At 24.8% G+C, this 27,206-nt stretch overlaps 1 protein-coding gene across 1 annotated transcript in view; it reads right to left on the reverse strand.

The window, feature by feature from the left end:
* The window catches only part of LOC122511472 (ly6/PLAUR domain-containing protein 6-like), a 267,729-nt gene that overhangs the window by 195,778 nt on the left and 44,745 nt on the right, over positions 1-27,206 (reverse strand). Inside the window, exon 2 of the mRNA XM_043626707.1 lies at positions 11,580-11,611. The gene's annotated coding sequence lies outside the window, so the exon portion shown is untranslated. The remainder of the gene's footprint in view (positions 1-11,579; positions 11,612-27,206) is intronic.

Genomic DNA, 27,206 nt, shown 5'->3' on the forward strand with positions numbered 1-27,206 from the left:
TAAAAATAATTACACTTTTCGAGAAATTCAATTAAAATTGTATTAAAAATAATTGAAATTCTAAAAAGAATTTTATTATTTTACGAAAATAATTGAAATTCTAGAAAGAATTTTTTTTATTTACGCAAAGAATTGAATCTCTGTAAAAATTTTATTATTTTCAAAAAAATTATTGAATGATTTTGAAGAAACTATAATAAAAAAATTTATAAATAATTGAATTCTTGAAAATTTTTTATTATTTTGTGAAAATAATTAAAGGTTTGCCTGGAATTTTATTGAATTTTTTTTTTAAATAATTGAATTTTTTTGGAGAATTTTATTAAAATAGTAAATATTAAAAATCGTTGAATTGAAGAAAATTTTTGAAAATAATTCAAATTTTGTCAAGAATTTCCATTAATATTTTCGAAAATAATTAAATTTCAGAGATGAATTTAATTATTTCTAAATGATAATTGAAATTTTGACGAGAATTTAAACAAATTTTTGAACATAATTGAATTTCTGCGAAGAATTTTGCTATTTATAAAAATAATTGAAACATTGAAAAGAATTTTTTTTAATTTCTGAAAATAATTGAATTTTTTTTCCTTTCGAAAATAATTACATTTTTGCGCAAAGGATTTTATTAAAATTCCTGCAAATAATTGAATTTCTGGAAAGAATTTTGATATTTATAAAGATAATGAAAATCTTGACAAAAGTTTTACTATAAAGTTTTGTATAAATAATTGAATTTCTGCGAAGAATTTTATTACTTTTGAAAATAATTGAATTTTTGCAAAGGAAATTATTAAAATTTTTGAAAATAATTGAATTTCTGCGAAGAATTTTTTTTTCCTTTTGATAATAATTAAATTTCTACAATCATTTGTAATTTCTCTAAAATTCTCCAAAATTATATCGTACAATTTACGATAACTTTTCGTCTTTCTCTCAATCAAATTACGAATTTTACGGACCATGGTTTGTTAGATTTTTGGAAATGGTCAAATATTTACATATTTTGACTATGGACAAAAACTAGCAAATCATATGGTCAATGATAAAAATATTTTTAAAACCTGAAAATTTGTATACTCTCTATATTCGAATTAGTAAAAATGTTTACTATAATTAGAATTACAGTGACTGACTTTTTACTTTTGAATTAGTAAATTTTACTAATAAATAGTAACTTCTACTAATTTATTAGTAAAATTTACTAATTTATTAGTAAAATTTACTAATTCAAGAGCAAAAAGTCTGTCACTAATTCAAATTAGTAAACATTTTTACAAATTCAAATTTAGAGATTATATTTGGACTATTATCCACATTCTTTGATCCTAAACATTATTTTTGCCTTTGGCCGCATGCTTTGCTAAATTTTCGGAAACTATATGACTAACTATGTCCGCAAACACTTTAAAGTTTCACGATAGAATTAAAAGACGTCCCTTCGCGAATAGTCTTTCGCAATTTTGATGTCTGTTAAGAATTTAAGAAGTAATTATCGACTACTGGGTCCATGAGCAGAGGAGATGAGATTCGAGACGAATATATATATATATAGAAAAGGAAGAGAAGCAGGACATAAAGCTCAAGTGAGATGGAAAAAGGAGGGGGGGGAGAGTATAAGAGAAACGAGGAAGAAGATGGAAAGGCGGGTGCGTGGCTATAGGAAAGGTTGAAGGGGGCAAATTCGAAACGAATTCTTTTGTTTCGAGTTCTCCGCAAAAGGAGCAAGTCAAGAAAAAAACGATCGTTGGTCCGCGAAGCAGAACAGAGCCAAAGGAACGCAGTTTCTACTCTTTCTCTCTCTCTCTCTTTCTCTCTGGACACACGGTGTTTCCACCGGTCTGCACGGTGGAATATAAGGTTTTATTTTCGAAATTTATGATTGTCAATAAATTTTAAAAGCGTTCCGTCTGGAGCCCTTAGGGCTGGCAGGGCTGACCAAACCAAACGAGAGAGGAGAAGAGGGCCAAACCGCGATATTCCCCCCCCCTCCTATTACTACCTCCATATTCATATTCTCCTTTTCTTTCTTTCACCCTCTCTTCTGTAATAGTCATTCTTCGCTTCTTTTCTTTTCTCTCCCCCCACCCCTCCTCTTCATCTCCACTTCTCGTTTTTAGTCTCGAACTTAGCGTTTTCTACATATGTGAGGGGCCCCTATGGGGATTCGGTTTTAGCGGTTAATTGCGTTTGGTGCAACCCGCGTGGATTTTACAACCATACGATTTCCATCTTCTTTTTCTCCCTTCTCTCTCTCTCTCTCTCTCTCTCTCTCTCTCTCTCTCTCTCTCTCTCTTTCTTGTTATTATCTTCTTTTCACTTGGTTTCATTTGGAGTTTTGCTTCTACTCTTTCCATCGCATCACTCCCCGTTTTGTTCATCTCGCGATGTTTAATTGTTCGACTGGTTCTGAAATTGGTCCGCCAGCGCGGGACCCTTAGGGATACGGAGCAGAGAGAATATGCGACTAGCGATCGTTTAAAATTCTGTTACGGCCCCGAAATCAAAAAACACTTTCGCTTTTCTCTCATCATCATCTTCTTAAAAGGGCTTTTGACCCAAATTTTAATTATTTAAATCGGGGTCAAATAAATTATTATCTACATCTGTATATATTAGGTAATATTTCTGAATTTTAATTAAAAGAAATAAGGTTGTAATAATTTGAGAATAAGTGCCAAAAAGAAGTATTTACAAAGTTACTTAATTTTTGTAGTGATAATAGTTCTGAACTCAGTTCATAGTTTTCTTCCCTAATAATCTTGTAATTAATTCCCCCGGGGGAATTAATTACAAGATTATTACGGAAGAAAACTATGAACTTTCCCTATGCGATAGAATTTTGTTTTGGAGTAGAATCGTCTCGAAAACAAAAATATCTAATTAAAATTGACATATTGATGATCATCCGCACATGATGACATAGTTGCGTGTTTCGCGTATATTGACAAAAAATATCGATATCACATTGAATGTTGATTATAGTCTCGAATTATTATTTGTGCCTCGAATGAAACGACACTGCATGCCTGAGTAAATTTTTCAAACAAATCAAATTCCATTCCTGATGCATTGCTTATAAACACAATAAGATAACTGCCGGAGTGTTTTTCTTTTCTCAATTCAGAATAGTAGAGAGATAAAAGACAAAGAGGGAAAAAGACAGCAAAAAAAAAGAAGAACTAGAGAATGAGGCAAAAAAGGAAGATTAAAATCATTGAAATAAAAAAAGCAGGGAAAAAGGGAGAGAGAGAGATACTACGTCGTCGAAGCGGAGGATACGTTTATTATGCTGCCAACGCAAATTACGATTGAAATGACTCCAAGAAGAGGCACGAGGCTTAGTGACTAATTGTCAATTACGCTCGAGCAGAAACCCCGAGTCCAGTGTTCGAGAAGCTAGAACACTTTTTTGCTGGTTACCCAATCATTAGCGCCTTCTTAACGTTTAAGAATATATCTATATACACGCAGCTTTACTCACCTATACATATCGAGGGGGAATTAACTCAGGTAGTCGACTGTGAACTCTTCTTGTACTAATGGTGGAATAATGCGTTATTACGTGAGCGTAATCTTATTAAATACAATACAATACTATATACAATACAATACAATAAAATACTATACAATACTATACAATACTATACAATACTATACAATACTATAGAATACTATACAATACTATACAATACTATACAATACTATACAATACTATACAATACTATACAATACTATACAATACTATACAATACTATACAATACTATACAATACTATACAATACTATTCAATACAATAGCTGTAATACTTTGTAATACGCCGTACTACTTTTGCAATAAGCCATATTACAAAAAGCTGCAGATATTATGACTTTTTCGACTTTTTTCGACTATTTTAAAAAAAAATGCTACTTTTGTCGACTAATTATCAAAAATTGCGACTTTTTCAGCTTTTCTTACAAGTTTTGCCACAAAAACCACATTTTTGGTATAAAATTCAATTTATTTCGATTTTTATATAGTGTAAAAAGTATTAAGACAAATCTTTCAGAAATTATTTATTTGAATGATTTTTCTAATTAAATTTTTGAAATACACAATTAAAAAAATTTTCAATAATTCAAATTTTGTAAAATTTAACTGAGAATAAATGATTTTTTTCAAGTATTTTATTACAGTTTTTGAAAATCAACTTTTGAGGAGTTTTAATTGGAAATTTTGAAAATAATTGAATTCTCAAAAATTACAATGAAAAATCTTCAAGTGTAAATTTATAAATATGAAAATTAATTAAAATTAGCCTCTAAAAATTATATTAAAATAAATTTTTGAAAAAAGTAATACTTACAGAATTTTTACCTTGTATGTTTTTAAAATTCAATTATTTTCAAAAGTTTTAATAATAATAAAAAATTCATAGCAAAATTTAAGTTATTTTTAAAAATTTTCAAAAAGAATTCAGTTACTTTAAAAAAAAAATTTAGTAAAATTCTTTACACAAACACTTAATTATTTTTAGAAATAGTAAAAAGTTCATATAGAAATTCAAATATTTATACCAAATTTTTTATGATTTCTTAGCAATAATATTCAATTATTTTCAAAAATAGTAAAATTCTTCGCAGAAATTCAATTATGTTCACAATATTAAAAAAAATTTAATTATCTTTATAAATAAGAAAATTCTTACCCGAAATTCAATTATTTTAAAAACTTTAAATAAAATTCTTGAGAAATATTCAATTATTTTCAAAAAATTTCAATTATTTAGAAACAATTTTCTTGTTTTTTAAATTTAATTAGAAAATTTTAATGTTTATTTTTGAAATTAAAATTCTTCATAATGAAATTTGATTACTTCTTTATATATTTTTCCAAAATTCAATTACTGTTAAAGGATTTTACATTTTACTAAATCAAAAATTATTTAAAAAAATTCTTATTGGTTCAATAAAAAGAAGCATTAATCACTCTTTAATTTGCGACCAAGAAACAAAAAATTAGTCAAAAATTTTTCGAGTTATGAATTTTTTTCGATTTTTTTTCCAATTTTCGTTTTTCTGATACGGGCGGGTGGGAACACTGGCTATCAAAAATTTATTAAAAATATTTTCAATTGTCACATTTTGAGGAGCAGTAATCCCCCTTTAATTTCTGACCAAGAAACAAAGAATTGGTTAAAAATTGTTCGAGTTATGAATTTTTTTCCGATTTTTTTTCCAATTTTCGTTTTTCTGATACGGGCGGGTGGGGACGCTGGCTATCAAAAGTTTATTAAAAATATTTTCAATTGTCACATTTTGAGGAGCAGTAATCCCCCTTTAATTTCTTAACAAGAAATAAGCATTTGGTCTGAAATTGTTCGAGTTATGAATTTTTTTTCGATTTTTTTTCCAATTTTCGTTTTTTTGATACGGGCGGGTGGGAACGATGGCTATCAAAAATTTATTTAAAAATTTTTCAATTGTCACATTTTTAGGTGCAGTAATCCCCCTTTAATTTGTGGCAAAGAAATAAAAATTTGGTCTAAAATTGTTCGAGTAATAAATTTTTTTCGATTTTTTTTCCAATTTTCGTTTTTCTGATACGGGCGGGTGGGGACGCTGGCTATCAAAAATGTATTTAAAAACTTTTCAATTGTCACATTTTAAGGAGCAGTAATCTCCCTTTAATTTGTGACCAAGAAATAAAAATTTGGTCTAAAATTGTTCGAGTTATGAATTATTGCTCCTTAAAATGTGTCAATTAAAAATTTTTTAAATAAATTTTTGATAGCCTGGTCACAAATTAAAGGGGGATTATTGCTTTTTAGAATGTGACTATTGCAATTTTTTTCTATAAACTGTAATAGCTAGCGTAAGTTTTGAAAAATTAAAAAACAAAATAATTAACGAAAATTTGCTTCCAAAAATTATATAAAAATATGTTTGAAGAAAGCAATTTTTAAAATTTTTTTATTCTATTTTTTCAAACATTACAATTAGCTATTAAAAATCCTTTTTTTTAGAATAAATGTTATTATTTTTCAAGTAAATTTTTCTTATTTTTAAATAAAGAATTGTCTTTGAAAATAATAAAACAACTTATTCTGAAAATAACAATTTTGAATATTAAATTTTTACTATTTTTTAAGGAAATTTTTCCAAATTCTAAAGCACATTTTCGTATATTAAATTAAAGAAATTAACGAAATTCTAAATTGAAGAAATATCTTAAATCGAAGAAACAAATTAAATTTAAAAATTCATTTTTAAAAATTGAAAAATTAAATTTAAAAGAAAAAGAATTTTGAGAGCGGATGATTGATTTTTTTCGTCAACTATTGAGACGATATAGAGTCGCCAGAGTGTTTTTAAATGCCTCCTTCTTGCAAGAGCTCATAAAGTCAAAGACAAACAAACAATTCCAATAAACGAAAGAATAAATGTGTATGCCGAGGCATGCAACGACTCCTGACAATGACGTCACTTCCGTTTCCTGGTGTATATGTATATACCTCAAGATAGACTGTCGCTCATGTTAATCGGTCTCCACACTCTTCAGAAATTTAATCTAAAAGAAAAACATTACGAGAAGTGTTTAATTTATTTTAATTACGTCTTAATCTCTTTTTCACTTTAAGATTATTATCCGAAATAATATATCTTCAAGGTTTTTGTCAATGAATTCAACAGGAATAGTTCTATATTTCGACACATTCAATAATTCTTTAATTTATTCACAAATTTATATTTGTTCTGAATTATTTTCTTCAGAAATTAATTTCTTTTAAACTTATTTCGTCTAAGTAAATCTCCTCTGAATTTATTTCTAAATTAATTTCCTCTGAATTTATTTCTAAATTAATTTTCTCTGAATTTATTTCTTCTAGATTAATTTCTTCAAAATTAGTTTCCTCCGAATTAATTTCTTCTAAATTAATTTCCTATAAATTAATTTCTTCAAAATTAGTGTCCTCTAAATTAATTTCCTCCAAATTAACTTCTTCTGAATTAATTTAGAAGAAATTCATAATTAATGATAATTTTGCAAACAATTGGCATAAAATTAGGAACGACACGATTGTGGGGAAAGAGTTAGTTGAAGAATTGATTTGTGGGAAAAAATATACCCTTTGGTACGCAGTTTTTCAAAGTGATGACTCGATTTTTTTTTCTAATGTAAAATGACAAATTTAGGTGTAATTTTCATCGTTTAAATTCAAAATGTTAAGGAGCTTGAAGAGTGATTATGACGTCAAGCAAATTATGTTCAAAATGCCTGAAGCGGTCACGGGGTCGACAATTGATTGACTAACTTCGAAGCATACAACCGGTCGAGATGGATTTATTTCAGGATGAGTAGGCGACTCCATTTCTGTCCCAAAAAAAAGGAAAAGAAAATGACGATTTCTACTTCCAATTCAAAAAGAGAATTTATTGACGTAATTAGATATTTTTGTCCCTGAATATTGCTACAATTTATTAATTACCAAAAAGAAAGAAACTAAGTGAAGAAAAAAAAAAAAGACTGAAAGATGGAAAAATTGAAGAAAAGAGAAATAGAGAAATAAATCTTTGCGAGTTTTGCTGTGAAAAGTACCTGACGAGTGGTCTAATTATGAAAGTAAAGGTGTTTGATTGTGTGAATGTGGGATGACGAGGAGGGTTGAAAAAGGGAAGGCGAGAGGAGAGGGACGAATTCATCATCAGTCCAAGTCAGAAATTATAACGGAGCGATTCATCACGAGCGTCCGCCGATCCGTCATGCCGTTCTCCAAGTGCGCAAACCATTTTTGAATACTTTGTAACTTGTGCATGGCATGGCGTATATCTATCGAGGCCTCATAATAATATAACCCCTTTTTTTTGCTTTCCACTGGGTTGCTTGCAGCACAAGTTGCAGCAGCAGCAGCACAACACACTGACTCTTCAAGGCTTTCCACGCGGACGTACGGCCTTGAGAGAAATCTCAATGCCCAAGCTCTTTAGCTTCACTTGGCGATAATCTTTCATCGCAGAGACTTTTAAATGGTTATTCCTCGCGTGGGGTCACTCGCCGATACCCCACAGTGTTACATTAAGATTATTTTTTTCTCCCTCTCTCCCTTTTCTTGTATGCGAATACAATTCCTAATGATCTTTAATCTCAATCTTAATATCAGAAAAAGGGAAAAATTTCTTTATATGGAATCTAATGTGAAGCATAACAATTAACAAATAACATAATAATAGCATAACAATAGCATAATAGCATAACAAATACATTTTCATAGTGGTAATTAAGACAATAGCTGTTCTACCCTTCTTCTTCCCTTTTTTTAAATTTTCACATTTTATAACTACAACTAAAGTGTTTCTATGTTACTACATAGTACAACTATGTTTCTATGTTACTACAAGTGTTTCTATGTTACTACATAGTACAACTATGTTTCTATGTTACTACAAGTGTATCTATGTTTACTACATTATCAGACAAATAAATATTTCATTACATTTGACAAATTAAACTCTTACACTATCTACAAAAAAAAATAATGTAAATGCAACTTCTTTAATACTAACAACACAATTTTTCTGCAGACATCAAATTGAGACAAAAAACGAATTAAAAATGTTACGAAGCAAAATGTCTCAATTTGATATCTGCAGAAAAACTGTGACAAATATTTAAAAAGTATCCTTAAAGGAATATTCAAATAAAATGATAACTAATGTAATTTAAAAATTGAGAAGTAAATCATAAGTATGCTTCGTTTGTCAAAGTATATGACGCTTCACAATGACTACTTTATTTGTAGGAACTTTACTAAACATACACTTGTCTCTACCACTCAGCTGGAAATAATTGAACGCTGTTTGGTAAACTTCATCATAGTCATTATTTCTAAATTTTTCCTAACTTAAAGCGAGTAAGAAAAAAATAATCTAAGAAAAAATTTAAAAAAAAAAGAAGAAGGAAATTCTGTAGAAAACCATAAATTATTTTTCCTAGATATTTACTTTGCTTATTTATTAACTTAATTATCAATAATAGAAAGAAAATAAAAACAAGAAACAAACGTATGAGTGATTTTCCAACGAAGCGGTAACTTTTGAGTATACGATAACTTTTATTAAGGTGAGGGTATTACACCTGTATTTTTAACTGTATCAAGAAAATAATTTAAATATTTCAAAAGATTATTAATTTTTTGTGAGGAATTCAATGGTCATAACGATGGCACCTAAATGAAAATACATTATTCGCGAGAGAGAAATTATAAAACACGTAACTCACGAAAAAAAGTACAAAAAGCGTTATTCATCTGAAATATTTTTTAGGGTAATTTTTAAAAATTTTGTCATTTATTTTAAGCCAATTTAAAATGCCAAATAAAAAACTTTTATTATTTAAAGTAAATTTAGCTTTAATAAAAAAATTTTATTAACTTATATTTTTGCAATTTGTTTACACTTTAAAAATAATAAATATTAAAAATTGTACTATAGCCTTAAAAAAACTGTCATTTTAAATAAGCATGTTTTCTATTTGTTTTCGTGAGTTACTTGTTTTATAAACGCTCTCGCGAATAATATGTTTTTATTTTGGAGCCATCGATAAAGTAAAATCATTCGAAAAATAATTTGATCATTTTTGAATTTTAATTTTTCTTAAAAATTGGCAGATTCTGAAATGCATGCGTAATTTTGTTAAAAAAAACATGTTTTTGAATGCACATAAAAAATTTTTAAATGAAAAAATTGATTTTTACAATTTTTGAGGCATTTTTTTGAAAATAAATCTTTGTTTTTAGGCTAAAAATGCAAAAAATAATATTATTATTCAATTTTTTTTATTTGAAAATTAACTTGTTTATTTTTCTAACTAATTTCAGATCATAATTTTGTCATATTTTTTATTTTTTAGAAAAAAAAATTATGATCTGAAATTAGTTAAAAAAAAAACAAATGAATTTTCAAATAAAAAAATTGAATAATAATTGTATTTTTTGCATTTCAGCAAAAAATCTTTTTCCGTAGTCTGTAAATTTCTTTAAATTTTTAATGAAAATTTTTCTTACAATTCTACGTTTGTTTTAAAATTACCATGAATTTTACTACATACGATGTAAATTTCAGAAAAAAATTACTAAAATATTAATTTAGGACTTGAAAAATTTCCTTCAAAAATCATAAAATTCAGTATTGAAAATTTTTATTTTTAGAATAAGTTTTACTATATATTTTCAAAAAGAATATTTTTTTTGTAAAAAATTTTGTAAAAATTTACTTCAAAATAGATAAAATTTACTCTGAAAATAAGAATTTTTAATAGCTAATTGTAATATTCAAGGAAAATTTGAATAATTTTTCTATTAAAAATCATTATTTCCAGAGTAAATTTTGTAAAATCCGTAGTAAATTTTTTCAATTAGTAAATATAAGAATTAGTAAAATATAGTGTAAATTTAGTAAAATTTATTCTGAAAATAATACAACTTGTTAAAAATTCGAAAGAATTTGGATTTTTTTTAGAATTAAAATTTATTTTATATTTGTTACCTTTTATGTAAAAAATTTCTAAATTTACAGACTCTGAGAAATAACACAAAAAGATTTTTAAGTTTCAAAGAACTAAAATGTTTCTAAAGTTTGCGAGAAGTAAAAACCTTTCTTTTTTTAGGACAACTAAAAATTTTTCTACCTTACAAAAAAATGACAATTTTTAATAAGTTTTTTAAATAAGTTTTTAATAATTAATTGAATAAGAGTTTTTCTTAAAAATAAGGGAAAAAATGTATGAGTTTAGGTGTTTTAGGGGATTTTAATAATTTAAGAGAATAAAAAAAGGGAAAAAAGGTCATTTGGTAAAAAAGGGAACTAACTGTGATCCCTGGAATAAAGTTTTAAAAAGTTGAAAAAGTAAAACAAATTCACCTGAAAAGTACATTTATTTTCTTTAGCTCTAAAATCATTCAAACTAAAAAGATGAACATAGCGACACAAATATTTATCATGCAGAATATTTCAACATTCACACAAAATTAATTTTATTTATTAATTAATATTTACGACTTTCTCGTATTGTTTCTAATCAGCGCCTGATTAGCACCAATTTTGCGCTTAATTGGCGCCTATTTAGCGCCATATTAGTACCTATTTTGCGTTTAATTAGCGTCTATTTAGCGTCTATGAAGTATTTTTTTAACGTCTGATTAGCGCCTACTTAGCGTTTTATTAGCGTCTATTTAGCACCTATTTAGCGTTAATTAGCGTCTCTTTAACGCCTGATTAGCAAAAAATTAGCGATTAGCCTAATTAGCGTCTATTTAACGCCTGACGAACACCTATTTAGCGTTAATTAGCGTCTGATTAGCACCTACTTAGCGTTAATTAGCGTCTCTTTAGCGCCTGATTAGTACCTGATTAGTACCTGATTAGCACCCACTTAGCGCTTAATTAGCGTCTATTTAGCGCCTATCAAGTATTTATTTAACGCCTTGGTCAGAACTTTAAAAAAAAAATAAAAGAGAATAAAAAATATACAAACATGGAAATGAAATAAAAGAACAAAAATTTTGTTGTGCCGCTATGTTACTGAAAATGACTCACCGATCGTTGGTCGCGATGAGGTAACTTCACCCCTGAAACAAACAAAAAATCAAACCAATTAGATTACTCCAAATATTGATGTAATTCCAAATCAAGAAATTTTTTTAAATTAAGAATTTTTTTTTTAAATTTGAAAAAATTTTGCTATTGAAAATCGTTATTTCCACAGAGTAAATTCTGTAATATCATTCGTATAGTAAATTTTATTTCACCTTTTACTAAATCACTTTTGTAATAAGAAAAATAATATTATCATCGAAATAACAATATCGAAACATCGATGTTTAATTGTTAAAGAAATTATTTCCAGTCGAACTTGTTGAATTTAATAGAACAGGCGTACTAAATCTATAAACATATATATTATGAGAACATTATAGGAGAATATAATGCACCAATATAAATACCAGTTTAACTGCGCGAACATTAATGGAGCAGCCTACTTTACACTTAATAGTCTAACATACTCTTGAAATCGAACTAAAAGTATAAACTTATCTTCGTAAGTGTTATATAAACGATTAAAAAAAATCATTGATGAATGCTCGAAATGCAAGAAAATTATTAGAGACACAGGAAGTGAGATATAGAAAAGTAGAAGAAACAAAAAATTTAATTTTCTCTAGCACTTTACTTTTATCTTTTGACTTGTTAATAGAGACATTCATAAGTACGAAAACACGAGCAATTATATATTTTTTTTGTGAGACAAGAAAATTTGTTATAAATTGATAATACAAATGTATACTATTTGACATTTATTTCATACAATCTTATATACTTGTTGAGTTTATTTTCTTTATTATTCAATTTATTATCTTGGTTACAAATTACTTTTGACTGTGGTAAAATAATTAAGAGTCTAAATCGATGACAATAATGACAATAATGTTGTTCATATTGTTTCGAAATTGATTTTTTTTTTGTACTTAAAAAAAATGATATTGGACTATCAATTTTTCCTTTTTGTGCTCTTGTCATACAAATATCAATTTAAAATTTGAAAATTTACAAAAAGGATGAAGTGAAGTGTAAAAATAGAAGAAGTTTGATCCGATTTTCTCTTTAGTGTATTTATTTATTTATTTATTTTATTTTTCGAAGTTGTTGAGAACGAGGCGTGTAACGTTTGGAATTAAGCAAAGTCCATTCAAGGAACGTACGTGAGCTTGTAACAAAGATATACAACGAGGATTTGCAAAGACGCGTTTCGACGATCAACATATATAGAGAAAAAGCCAACCAGTCATTGACCTCTTTCACTCTGATCAAGTTCATTAATAATTACTAAAACAGGATTGTCACAAAAATTTAATTTTGTTTTTCCCTGAATTTTTCCTGATTTCCAGACAAAATTTTCACTTTTTCCCTTGAAACTCAAGAATATTTTGATTCACTCCAAAAATTATTAGATACTCAAAAAAATGTTCTATCACATTTATTTACTCTTTCTTCATGTTTTATGATAAATTTAAGATGACAGAGTAATAAAATCATAATTTTATATCGTAAGAATATTCTAACTATAAATTCAAATTTGCAAAGATTTTAATTTGAACCCGTTTTAAAATTAAATTATTTCTAAAAATTCACGCTTAATGCTTTTAATATTCAATTATAAATTAAAATTTTAAGTGAAATTCGTTTTTTAATCAATTTTTATTAGAAAATTCTATACGAGAATTCAATTATGTAAATACAAAAATAAATAATTTATTAAATAATTGAATATTTCTTTAAATTGAATTTTTATGAAGAATTTTATCGAAATTTTTAAAAATAATTGAAATTCTTTAGGCGAATTTAAAAAAAAATTTTAAGAATAAATGTAATTTTCTATCATTTTATTTAAAGTTGTATAAAAAAATAATTAAAATTCTGCGATAAGTTTTGTTATTTATGAAAATAATTGAATTCTTGCAACGAATTTTATTAAAAAATTTTTTTAAAGAATTGAATTCCTGTTAAGAATTTTATTTTTAAAAAGAATTGAATTCCTGTGAAGAATTTTATTTTTGAAAAGAATTGAATTCCTGTAAAGAATTTTATTTTTAAAAAGAATTGAATTCCGGAGAAAAATATTTTTTTTTTAAATAATTGAATTCCTATGATAAATTTTATTTTTGAAAAAAATTGAATTCTTGGAAAGAATTTTATTAAAATTTCTTAAATAATTGAATTGCTTGGAAGAATTTTATTTTTTACGAGAATAATTGAATTGTTTTGAAGATTTTTATAAACATTTTTGACAATAATTGTATTTCTATAGGAAGAATGTTATTCTTTACGAAAATAATTGTATTCTATGATCAATTTTATTATAATTTTCAAATTTATGAAGCATTTTATCAAAATTTTTTTAAAATAATTGAATTCTTTCGGCGAATTTAAAAAAAATTTAAGAATAAATGCAATTTTCTATCATTTTATTTTGAATTGTATAAAAAATAATTTAAATTCTTGCAATGGATTTTATTAAAAACTTTTTTAAAGAATTGAATTCCTGTGAAGAATTTTATTTGTGAAAATAATTGAATTCCAGAGAAAAATATTTTTATTTATGAAAATAATCAATTTCTTGTGAAGAATTTTATTCAAAATTTTATTAAATAATTGAATTTCTCAGAATTTTTAAAAACTTTTTAAAAATAATTAAATCCTATGGAGAAATTTCATTAAAAAATTGAAAATAATTGAAATCTGACAAAGAATTTTATTAAATTGTTTTTAAATAATTGAATTCCTAGGAAGAATGTTATATTATACGAAAATAATTGTATTCTATGATTAATTTTATTATAATTTTTCAAATTTATAAAGCATTTTATCAAATTTTTTTTAAATAATTAAATTCTCAAGAAAAATTTTATTATTTATGAAAATAATTGATTTCTTGCAAAGAATTTTATTCAAATTTTTTTAAATGATTGAATTCCCATAAAAAATGTATTATTTATAAAAATAATTGAATTCTTAAGAATTGTATTAAAAATAATTGAATCGTATTGGAAAATTTGATAAAAATTAAAATTTTATTAACTAAATCTTGTAAAGAATTTTTGCACCATTTTTTTAAATAATAGAATTTTTAAAAGAATTTTATTTAAATTTACGAAATAATTGAATTTCTCAGAATTATTTTTTTCAATTCTCTGAATATATTTGAATTCTTTCGAAATTTTGACGAGAATTTTTAAAAATTTTTGAACATAATTAAATTTATGTGAAGAAGTTTATCACTTTTGAAAATAATTAAATTTCCTAATCAGTTGTTCTTAAAATTTCTATTTAAATTCATTAAAAATTTGATATTTTCTAAAATTTCAAATTGAAACCTTCGAAGTTCATCTATTTATGAAGATTGTAAACGCAACTCTTTTGAAATCGAACTAATTTTGAAATTTTAATGTTAAATTATTCATTGAATCATTTATAAGTAATAATTTTATGATAGCTCTTCAAAAATTAAGTTTTTATTTTAATTAAAAAAATTTGAAAAAGAAATTATTGTTAGAAATAGAAAAAATTGAAGATTTTGTATTAGAATTCTTGTCAATTTCATAGTTTATGAGGCAAACAAAAAAGACACAAAAATTCAGAATTTTCTTATAAATTCTAAAAATTTAATTGTTTCCATTACTTTTAATAAAAATCCCTGACTTTTCCCTGAATTCTCTGACCAATTCTAATTTCCCTGATTTTTGCCTGAATTCCCTGACCTTTGGCAACCCTGTAAAATATTAAATGAAACTCAAATACAATTTAGTTTTACATTTCCCAATATTTAACTTTTAATCTCTAGGAATTATAATTGATTTCTGCCAATTAAAATTTTCGAAACTGAATTAATTCCTAGAGTTTAAAAGTTAAGTGGAGTAAGGATTGAAAAGAAATTCAACAACAATTTCTCACTTTCACTTATTTGGCTCTTTTAATTGCTCACGATCAACGATTAAGCAACCCCCAAGAGGAAGAATTTTGTAACTATATGGGCGCGCAATTTTTGAAATTTCAAATTCGTATTTGCGTTGCAGATGCGTTCAGGGGAGCAATGTCGCGGCCGCGGAGAGTATAATGTTTTCTCTCAATTAAGCCTTAATTAAGTTAAAATTAACATCGTGGATTTCTCCCTTCCCACTGGTGTGTTCACCCACCTCCTGTTACTCTCCAGCTTTGGGTGGCCTGCACACTGTACAGTCTGTCACAATAGTCTCTCGTCGATAGTTTCATAAATTCTCGAATGAAACAAATTAAAATTTATTTTACAGTTCTTTTAAAATTAATTTAAAACTGTTTTCTGTTTACTTGAAAATTACTTTCAATTTCCCTTAAAATTACTTTCTATTTACTTTAAAATTACTTTTAGTTTACTTAAAAATAATAAAATAATAAAATTTTTCTCGAGAATTCGATTATTTTAAAAAATTTTCATAAAGTGCTTTATAAATTTGAAAAATTATAATAAAATTGATTATAGAATATAATTATTTTTGTGAAATATAATATTCTTTCTAAGAATACAATTATTGGCAAAAATGTTTGTAAAAATCTTCGAGAAACAATTCAATTATTTTCATAAAAAATAAAATTCTTCGAAGCAATTCAATTATTTAAGATATTTTAATAAAATTCTTCCCAAGAACTCGGTTGTTTTTCAAAATAAACACTTTTACAGGAATTCAATTCGGTATTTAAAAACAATAAATTTAATAAAATTCTTCGTCGCAGATTTCAATTATTTTCAATTTTTTAATGAAATTTCTGGATAGAATTTAATTTTCAAAAAATTTTTTAAAAATTCTGTGAAATTAAATTATTTAAATGAATTTGAATAAAATTCTTTACAAGAAATTAATTATTTTCATTAATAATTTATTCAATTCAATTATTTTCAGAAATAAAATTCTTCACGGGAATTTAATTATTTAAAAAAATTTTTTAATAATGTTTACTCATTTTATTTATTTTACTCTTTTTATGGACATTCTACTCATTTTTATTCATTTCTCATAAATGTTTTAATTAATTGAAATTTAAAGAAAACTTTGTAAATTTATTAATTCATATTATAGCGCATAAAATTTATTTTAATGATTATTTTGGACTTTCTCACTTTTGTCAGAGCTTTTTTAAATAAATAATTTAATTCAAAAATTGTAAAATTTAATAATAAAATTGTTATTTTCAGAATAAGTTTACTATTTTCAAAGACAATTTTATTTTGTAAAAATTTGAAAAATTAACTTAAAAAATACAAAACAGTAAAATTTACTCTGAGAGTAAGGATTTTTAATAGCTAACTGTATTGTTCAAAGAAAATTTGAATAATTTTGCTATTTAAAAATCTGTATTTTAAGAGCAAGTTTTTTAATATTCGTATAGTAAATTTTTTTCATTAGTAAATATAATAATTAGTAAAATATGCTGTTAATTTAGTATAATTTATTTTGGAAATAATTTTACAATTTGTCAAAAATTCCAAACAATTTGGATTTACTTCTTAGAAGTAAAAGTTACTTTATGTTTGTTATACCTTTTATGAAAAAATTTCCAAGTTTTAAGAACTTTTAAGTTTTTCTTAAAAATTATGGGAAAAGGGGTAAAAATTTATGAGTTCAGGTGTTTTAGGAGATTTTAAGAATTTAAAATTTAAATGGATAAAAAAGGGGATTAGGTGAAAAATTAATCTAGTTTTTTATGAACAACTCTAAAAGATAATGAGGAAGGGCAGTGAGATAGAAAAAGTTTTAATAATTAAAAAAATCAATTCCTATTATAAAATACTTTAAAATTAGTAAAGAAAAAGTTGGATCAAAAATGTCCGTCACAACTAATAATTTTAATGTGTTTAAAAATAATTAATTTTCAAAAATGTTCAAACTTTTGCACAACATTTCCCTTTCTGCGATTATATTTTAGAAAACTCACAAAATTTCATCTCAATTTATTCAATATATTAAGAGAAAAATGGTCGAAAAAAAGTCGATCTAACAGTCGCATGTTATTAAAAAGATCTACATAAGAAATTTGGAAAAAATTAATTTGAAAAAAAATAAATTATTCATTGTCAAAAGTTACCACTTTGTGGAGAGTCATTTTCTTGACACAATGTTAAAAATATATCCGTGTAAGCATATATATATTTATAAATGTTTCTATTTGGATGTTGAATCTTTTTTTAACAACGATCAACGTAATATGAAGTGAATGAATCATAATATGGTCTTTGGAGGCAGTGCGTCAGGATCCCCTGACGAGAACCTGATGGGCATGAGAGGCCCATTACAGATAAGGGCAATGTATACCATACACTATACAAGCTGGAAATAAATGTCTGCAGAATATTCCACCACAGGATTGGAATGCTTTATTCCTTTTCCTTAATCATTCGTTCCTTCATCGATCATCAACTCTTATTGTTTGAATCTCTTTCCAGTTCTTTAGTCAGAAAAAATAAAATCCAACATTATATTTGATTTCCCTGATGTGTATAAGTAATTTCACTGTATATACATAAAGGAACTTGTAGGAATTTTGATTGTATTCTACTTGGGAAAGAATGAAAATTTCCTTGATTAGAATTATGATGGAATAAATTAACGTACCGTCGACTTTAAAAAAAGGAATTTTAAAATTCTTTTATTTTTTCTTGTCTTTTTTTGTTAATTAAAAATTATAAACAAGTTTTCCAAGTTCACATTGATTAGAGAAAGAATAAAAAGAAAATGACTGAAATGATATCGGAGAAGTGAACAAAAATGAGTAAAATGGCCCAAAAAAAGAGTAAAATAACAAAAAAAGGAGTAAAAACAAATGTAATGAGTATAAACATGAATGAAATGAATGAACCGAATGAAGTGAATAAAATGGGAATAAATGTAAACTTTTGGAAAAGAATGTACGAGATGGTGAACTAGCACCACCGCGAAGGTGTTCACCACCACCATGAGCAACCATCTAGTGCTCATACGTGGGGTATGGGGTTATACTGGGAATCGAAAGACTTGAGATAAACCAGCCTTCATTAGGACGAGGATGATCAGACAACGCGATGCCCAACGTATAGCACTGCGCTGTTATATCCACCGTGAAGGTGGAGCTACTTCAGTTTGCCTCAGCTTCAGCCTATACATACGGAATGGATGATTCTGAAACACACAACATCCACGAGATTGACCATGGACCATAGAGAAAGAAAGAGAGAGAGAGAGGGGGGGGGAAGTACGTTTCGTGTATATATACATATACATACTGGGCTCTTGTCCAAGGATTATGCTAAAAGGGGACCTACGCGGAGTTCTGCTTCCACGTTTCGAATTAGGAAGCGAGAAAGGATATGTTACGATCTCGAGAAAGAGAGAAGGGACAAGTACGTTACATTCAGGGGAAGGAGAAAATGAATAGTTTACATTCAGAGGAAGTGAGAAGTTTTACATTACATTCAGAGGTGGAGAGAGAGAAAAAAAGACATTGGACATTGAACACATTCGTGGTTATCGGTTTACGGTATACGTTTCGCGTAATTTTATTTATTGGTTTCCAGGAGTGAACAGTGTGCGAGACTTCTTCATTTTCTTCTTCTTCTTCTTCTTCTTTATCTTCATCTTTTTCGTCATCTTCTTCTTCTTCTTCTTGCAGTTCCGCGAATTCTCTCGCTTTCCCTGGTACACTAACCACCCTTGTATTCCGATAATGTTTACAGTCATTTAATTTCATCAAGTTTAGATAAGCCGCTAGTTGAATGTTTTCGAAACAATTTTTCAAAATTGCTGGCTTCGCATTTATCTACTAAAACCTACTTTTACGTTATGCTACTATATGGGTATACTTTTTTTAGATTTCAGCCACTAAAAGCTACTAATTCTGCTTTTTTTTGAGAATTTCCACTACTTTAAAATTTAAATTCACTAATACTAGAAATCAAAAAACTATTCTCAAAAGTTATAATCAAATTCTTTAAATCGATTCAATTATTTTCGAAAAATATTCGAAATTCAATTATTTTCAATATTTAGTATTTTCATAATATTTCGCAAAAGAATTCAATTATTTAAAAGAAAAATTTATAACATTTATCGCAAATATTCAATTATTTCCATAAATAATAAAATTTCAACAGGAATTCAATGAATTAAGCAAAGCAGTTTTAAAAAAATTTCGAAAAAATCAATTATTTAACAAAATTTTTCTACAATTCTTCACAATAATTCAATTACTTTCACTAATAATGACATTTTACATGAAAATTCAATTTTTAAAAAAAAGTCATTTATTTAATTCATATATACATAATGTGACAAGAATTTTATTTTGTATTCTTTTAATCTTCCCCTTTCACTGATTTCTAAGTTCAATTTTTCAAAACTTGAATAATTTTGTTAAATAAATATCTAAATAACTATTATTTGTTTTTTCATGGGAAATAAAATTAGAAAAATTTTAAATTAAAACCTTTTGAAATTTAATAATTTCCAAAAATTACAATTATAACCCTTCCAAAATTAAATTATTTTCTATAATTTTTAACTAAACATCATTTCCAAATCTATTTTTAATTTTTCTTCCAATTATTTAAATACAAAAATTCAATTTTCCATAATTATTGTAACTGTTACTGTTTATGGTTCTTTTTTGTAAAAGTTAATAAGATGAATTATTGAAAATATTTAACCAAAAATGTTAAAAGTAACTGATTTTTAAAAAATTATAATAAAGAAATTCTTAAAATTAATTTTTTAAATATGTTTCTAAATCATTTTTGAATGTTTATAGTTTTTTTTAATTTTAACAATTGAAAAATTTCCAAATAATTAAAATGTGGTAAAATCTTTTAACAATAATTGAATTTTTGTAAAATAAAAAGAAATAATCAAATTTTTATGAAGAATTTTAATTTTAAAAATGAACATGATTTCTCCAAAATTTTAAAAAGTGTAAAAAAGTAAATTTTAAATAAAAAATTTCGCAAAAGAATTCAATTATTTAAAAAGAAATTGATAAAATTCATCAAAAATTCAATTATTTTCATAAATAATAAAACTCATAGCAGGATTTCAATTATTTTTAATACAATTTTACAGGAATTGCTCGAGAATTGTAATTATCCTTAAAAATAAAATTTCAATTCCTCGAAAAAATCAAATATTAAAGATATTTTTTTTAAATTCTTTGAAAGAATTCAATTTGTATTTACAAAAATATTAGAATTTTTCACAGGAATTCAATTACTTTCAAATATTTTAATAAAATTCTTTGCAAAATTTATTATATTAATTATTATATTATTATATTTATTTAATTATAAAATTTTTTTTATAAATTTTAATCAAATTCTTTGCGAAAATTCAATTATTTTTAGAAGTTTTAATATAATTCTTTGCAAAATTCAATTATTTTAAAAGTAACACAATTCTTCGCAGAAATCAATTATTTTAATAAATTTTAATCAAATTCGTTGCAAAAATTCAATTATTTTTAGAAGTTTTAATAAAATTCTTTGAAAAATTCAATTATTTTAATAAATTTTAATGAAATTCGTTGCGAAAATTCAATTATTTTTAGAAGTTTTAATAAAATTCTTTGCAAAATTCAATTATTTTCTAAAATAATAAAATTCTTCGCAGAAATTCAATTATTTGCATAAATTTTAGTAAAATTCTTTTGCGTAAATTCAATTATTTTCGAAAGTAATAAAATACTTTGCAGAAATTCAATTATTTTCCGAAATTTTAATAAAATTCTTTGTTAAATTCAATTATTTTCATAAATAATAAAACTCAACGAAGAATTCAAATTTTTTTAAATACTATTTTAAATCAATTAATCAGAAAATTTAATTCTTTTCACAAATAAAGTTTTCCACAAAAATTCAATTATTTAAAATAAAATTTTTATGATATTTATTATACTTCGGTAAAAATTAATTATTTAAAACAATGTTTATAAAATTCTTTGGGAGAATTCAATTATTTACAAAATAAAATTATTTACAAATATTAGAATTTTTCACAGGAATTCAATTAATTTCAAATTATTTTAATAATTTTTTTCGAAAGAAATCAATTATTTTAAATGCAATTTTAATTAAATTCTTTTGAAATATTTCAATTATTATTTTAGATTTTAATAAAATTCTTCCCGAGAATTCAATTATTTACATAAATAATTCCTCTGAAAGATTTCAATTATTAAAGATAAATAACAAAATTATTCCCAAAAATTCAATTCTTTGGAAAAATTTTAATAAAATTCTTTGGAAAATTTAATTATTTTCATAAATGACAATATTTATCACAAGAATTCAATTATTTGTAAAAGTAATAAATTTCTTCTTTGAAATTCAATTATTTAAAAAAATTCTAATAAAATCTTTCGCAAGAATTCAATTATTTTCATAAATAATAAAATGCTTTTTAGAAATTCAATTATTTTCAAAAAAATTTAATAAAATTCCACAGACATTTAATTATTCTCAAAAATGTTAATTAAATTTTTCTACACGGGTTTGTCAATTTCAATTATTCGATAGCTACTTTTTTTAGTTTGAAAGCTACATTTTGCTACTTTTTTAAAATTAATTATCGAGTACGAAGTCTGAAATTATTATCATTATATCAGATCTGAAAAAGCCTTTTGCTTTCTCCAGGGAGAAAACTTGATAATATTCAAAAATGAATTGGGAGAAATTGACAAACATTTAGTTCGAATAGGAGTATAATCTTCGTAAAGAATAGTAATTGAAGTAGAAGAATAAGTTTGCAATTGACCTGAAAATATATTATACTCTCATGACTCTCCCTTGTATAACTTGGTAATTAGTCCCGTGCTTCTAAGACGGGAATAAATAAATAAATTACATTTTCAAACTATGGTAAAGCTTCACTAAGGAAATAGAGATCCTTTTACATTTTAGATCAGTGATTTTCAGATTTTTTTCCCGAGGATAAAATTCAATTTCCATTCTATTAAATCCTCACTGTCATTACTGTCATTACTGTCATCAATACCAAATTACCTCAAAAAAAAACTAAGTAAAATAAAAAATAAAATAAAAAATAAACTAAAAAGTAAATCAAAAAGTAAACCAAAACTATATAGCAAAACGAATCTAAACCAGTAAGTTAAAATTAAGTTGAAAATAAAAAATAAAGAAAAAAAAAACCTATTCTCTATTGAAAAATTGAAACCTTTTTTCATTGGTGAAAATCATTTAAATAAACTTGTAGGCGCACGCTTCTGTTTATTACTTTATATACAGGTAAAATTGTATCGTAAACTCGTGCGCGCGCTCGACTCTCACAAAATTATAGGTCTTTGCAATTCGCATTAAATTAAAAACAATTATTACTCGTTGCACGTTCTCGCGAGGTTATTATTGAAACAAGCACGTTATGACGTCTTTCGTGAAACGCTGCATAAATTAGAAAATAACATGGCGACTGCAAAGACGGTTCGGCCAAGTGGTCATTACAGAGCGCGCGCGGCCGTATATGAAAAGCGAAAAGCTCGAGTCATTCCTTATGGAATTTAAATGAAAGTCCCGCCCACTTGCCACAAAACGATCGAATCGAAGGACAAAAACAAACGACATTATAAGAAACACCATTATTTTCAGGACAAACCGCAATTTTTTTTTTTTTGGCGAAACTACACAATTTCAAGCTTTAAGCTAGCTTGCGGGAATTTTGCAAAAAAGGGAGTTCTAAATTTTTCCAAAGTTTGTGCGAGAAGTAGAAATTTTTTTTTTTTTCAATGATAACTCAAAATTTTTCCACCTTACAAAAAATGACAATTTTTCTATTTCTTAAAAATAAGGGGAAAGGGGAAGAAAATATAAGAGTTTAGATCTTTTAGGGGATTTAAATCAAATTAATTAATGTCACTGAATAAATACTCGATAAATTTCAGTGACAATTCCAAAAATTTGAAACACTCCTATTAGCCGGAAATTTAGTAAGATTGTTAATTCAAGCATAAAGCGAGGCATAAAGCGAGGCATAAAGTAAATCTTGAAGAAAACAAACTAGTTATGTCTCAAAGTAAATTTATAACCATTTTACAAGTATATAGATATATTTTGTACATCGCAGGAACTTGATTTTTTTTTTATTTGATTCAGCGCGTAATTCTATTGTTTTCACGGACTATTAAGTTTCCGGTAATAGGACGCTTCCGGTTAATGAGTTTACTGTGATCGAAGGAACCTACTCGAATGCAGGAAAGGGTGCGCCGCCACCTAATTCGGGCTTTACAGATTAAGGCGAGGCATCACTTTAAAAGAAAAAAAAAACGAAGAAAAAAAAACAAACAAAACCTTATGGTCGTTCAGTTTCTTATTCCCTTGATCGCAATTTTACTCTAGCGTGACACACTCTTTTCCTTTCTCATGATTGTGAAATTTTTCACAAACGATTATTTTCTTAAAACTTATCGTATAAAGAATAGATAGAATATGTTATATTATTAAATTGAATTTAAATTTTACTGTTTTAGTTGTTTATTTTTATAGATACATGTGTTTTAATCTTATTTGCTTTACAATTTATATATACATTGTTTTACGTTATCGTATAAATTAAATAAATTTATTACACGCAGTAGAATCCCTCTGAACTCTCACTAATGCAACGTACTGAAAATTATAAATAAGATGAATTATTTTTTATAATGTATTTTTGATTTTTATATTTTTATTTCTAAAATACTTATTTATAGTTTTACTGTATAAATGATAGTTTGTTATTATTAATGATAATTGTTAATATGAACTAATTACTACTAGTAACTAAACTACTAGTAACAATTAATAATTTTGACGCGCTCTGAAGAAAAGTACCAACTTCTTAGGTACCTTTTTTCGAAGCTCGTCACAATTGTTAATATTAACTAATAATAATTGTTATAAATTAATATAGATTATAAATAAAATACCTGAATTTATAACAATTATAAATTATTTACGATCAATTAAGCATATTCTTTAAAAATACTTACACATTGCTTGGAACCTAGTGAAATATGATTCCCGACTTTCTACACACACAAATCGTCTTGGAAGATGCGGTCTTACATCAACGCAAAAACCTATAAAAAACTGTTTCTAATCAAAAGTGTATTACTCAAAACAAATAACTTAAATTCTTAAATTTAACTGAATTTTTACTGTTAACTCAGACCTCGGATCGACTTTAAGGAGCAAAAGAAGTCGCTATAAACGATTAAAAATATAAAAAAAGTCGAAAAAGTTGATTCATATGCATAATGTGACAAGAATTTTATTTTGTATTCTCCTGATTTTCCCCTGATTTCTAAATTCAATTTTTCAAAACTTGAATAATTTTGTTAAATATTTAAATAATTATTATTTGTTTTTCCATGGGGAAAAAATTAGAAAAATTTCAAATTAAAACCTTCTGAAATTAAATAATTTCTTAAAATTACAATTATAACCATTCAAAAATTAAATTATTTTCTACAATTTTTAACTAAACTTCATTTCCAAATCAATTGTTTCTAATTTTTCTGATTTTTTTTCTGATTTTTTAAAAATTATAATAAAGAAATTCTTAAAATTAATTTTTTAAATAATTTTTGAAAGTTTATAGGTTTTTTTAATTTATAGAATTGAAAAATTTTCAAATAATTGGAATTTGGTAAAATCTTTTAACAATAATTGAATTTTTTAAAAATATAAAAAGAAATAATCAAAATTTTTATGAAGAATTTTAATTTTAAAAATGAACATCAACATTTTTTAAAAAAATTTAACAAAAAATTAGTTTCCTTTAAATTATACAAAAATTCTTTAAAGAAATTCAATTATTTTCGTAAAATTACATAGCAATATTTTTAAAAAACTGAGTCTTATAAATTTTACATTATAATTTTTTAAGATTCATTTTTTTTAGAGTAAAATTTTTAAAAAGTTACATTTTTATACTTTTTTAAAATTTCGGAGAAAAATTTTTTTTATTAATTAAATTCTTCTGAAAAATTTTTGAAAATAATTGAAAATTTGACAAGAATTTTATTAAAATTTTTAAAAATAATTGAATTTTGGAGAAGAATTTTCTTATTTATGAAGATAATTAAAATCTTTTTAAAATTTTGAATATAATTGAATTTCTGCGAAGAATTGTATTATTTATTAAAATAATTGAATCCCTGTAAAAAAATATATTATTTATGAAAATCATTGAACTATTGATAAGAAATTAATAAAACTTTTGTAAATATTTGAATTTTATGAAATTTTTACTATTTATGAAAATAATTAAGTGTTTGTGTAAAGAAATTTATTAAAATTTTTTGTCAAGTAACTGAATTCTTTTTCAAAATTTTTAAAAGAATTTTAAAAAAATTTTGGAACATAATTGAATTTTTGCGAATAATTTTGTTATTGAAAATAATTGAATTATTGTGAAGAAATTTTAAAAAAAATTTGTAAATAGGGTAAAAGCACCAGTTTTGGGCACTTTAACGCTCAGTTTCGGTCACTAGTTAATATTTATTGTAATTATTTGTATTTAAGTTTATTTAAGTATTTTACTTAAGGAAATACTTAAAATCCTGTAGTAATATATTATTATAATATTATATTATAATTTTAAAAATAGTAATTTTACGAAAATAACTGACTTTCTTTAAAAAATTTTTGTACAATTTAAAAAAAAACTAATTTTTTGTTGAATTTTCATAAAAAAATGTTGAACATGATTGTTTTCTCCAAAGTGTTAAAAATAATTCTAAAAAATTTTAATGTTATTATTTTTTGTACGTATTTAAATTTTCGGAAATATGTAATTGAAATTATTGAAAATAATTGAATTTTAAAAAATATCAAGGAAAAAATTCTATAAATATTACTTTTTTCAAAAAAATTTTAATACAATTTTTAGAAGCTAATTTTCATTAATTTTCATATTTATAAATTTACACTTGAAGATTTTTCATTGAAATTTTTGAGAATTTAATTATTTTCAAAATTTTTCAATTAAAACTCTTCAAAAGTTGATTATTTAAAAATTGTAATAAAATACTTGAAAAAATCAATTATTTTCAGTTAAATTTTACAAAATGTCAATTATTGAAAAAATTTTTAATTGTATATTTCAAAAATTTAATTAGAAAAATCATTCAAAAATAATGTTTGAAAGATTTGTCTATAGTTATACTTTTTACACTATAAAAATCCAAATAAATTGCATTTTATATAAAAAAATTTGGTTTTTGTGGCAAAACTTGGAAAAAAAGTCGAAAAAGTTGCATGTTTTGAAAATAGTCGAAAAAAGTCGAAAAAGTCATAATATCCAAGGCCTGTGAACTTAAGAATGTCAGATTGCAACGAATTGATATCAATATTTTCATTAATAGAAATATCAATTCGTTCCAAATTTTTGTAATAATTCGAATCCAATTTGATACTAATTTGATATCTTTAATCAGAAAAAAGTGATTATTTAAAAAAATTGTCATAATTGAACTAAAAAAAGAACTATTACCTTCTGCTTCTTCTCTTGATGTAAATCTATCGTAAGGACTGCTTGTAACAGGCGATGTTCTAGCAAACGCCAAATGATAATTTAAAGTAATGCAAATAGTGCATAGAAAGACAAAAACAAACAATTT

Source organism: Leptopilina heterotoma, unplaced genomic scaffold (genome assembly GCF_015476425.1).
Source record: "Leptopilina heterotoma isolate Lh14 unplaced genomic scaffold, ASM1547642v1 Lhet_83, whole genome shotgun sequence".
Taxonomy (NCBI): Eukaryota; Metazoa; Arthropoda; class Insecta; order Hymenoptera; family Figitidae; genus Leptopilina; species Leptopilina heterotoma.